General features: G+C 46.3%; 1 pseudogene; it reads right to left on the bottom strand.

The window, feature by feature from the left end:
• Positions 1–603: 603 nt before the first annotated feature.
• On the bottom strand, positions 604–721 carry LOC143928716 (5S ribosomal RNA; annotated as a pseudogene).
• Positions 722–953: the final 232 nt, after the last annotated feature.

Below are 953 nucleotides of genomic sequence, written 5' to 3'. Positions count from 1 at the left end.
ACCTAGGTATTCCAGGTAGTTGGCTGTGGATCATACTTTGGTCTAAGCGGGCTACCAACTGGTCTATCAAGAGCAGATAGTCTAGGTAAGCTATAATTGTTATACCTTGGGCCCTTAATCTGGCTACAGGAGGGGCCAGGACCTTTGTAAATATTCAAGGTGCAGTAGCTAGACAGAAAGGCAGAGCTACAAACTGAAAAGGAAGATTTTCTACCTCGAAACGTAGATATTTCTGGTGAGTGGGAAATATAGGTACATGGAGGTATGCATCCCTGATGTCTATTGGGGCCAGAAGTTCTCCACCTTGTAGAATGGATACCACTGATCGGATTGACATGCGAAAAGAGGGGATATTCAGAAACCTCTTTAAGATCTAGAATAGGTCTGACATACCCATTTGGTTTTGGTACCGTCAAAAGGTTTAAATAAAATCCCAATCCCTGCTCTTGCATGAGAACCACCAAGAGCAATTTTTTGAGACAAAAATGGTCCAATGATTGAAAGAGAGACTTCTTTTCCTCTGGAATCTAAGAAAATGAGGAGACAGGGACTTTTGGAACTCAAGCTTGTACCCTAGAGTTATTCAGGAAGTCACCCATCTGCAGCCTACAGCACCGGGTTTACCAGGTGGTCCCCCATCCAGGTACTGACCAGGCGCGACCCTGCTTAGCCTCTGAGATCAGATGAGATTGGGCGCTTTTAGGGTGATGTGGCTGTAGGCTCCTGACACTCTTCCTATCAGACCCGTGAGAACTGCAGAAGTCTTTCCCCCACTTCGAGCGAGCAGGGGCACCCTCTCATAAGGAGGCTCCAGTTCCCCTCTTGAACTTGATGGCGGAGGCCATCGTGACTGCCTGGAGGCAGATGCTCCTGACAATGGAGAATGAGCTTGTTTAAATGAAATACAATTACTCCTCTTCCTAACTGGCAAAAGGGTACTTTAATCACTAGAA

This window comes from Lithobates pipiens, unplaced genomic scaffold, assembly GCF_037356315.1.
Source record: "Lithobates pipiens isolate NorthernLeopardFrog02 unplaced genomic scaffold, aLitPip1_a1.2 Scaffold_23, whole genome shotgun sequence".
Lineage (NCBI taxonomy): Eukaryota > Metazoa > Chordata > Amphibia > Anura > Ranidae > Lithobates > Lithobates pipiens.
The sequence above is the reverse complement of the archived record's forward strand: the minus strand, read 5'-3'. Positions and strand labels throughout refer to the sequence as shown.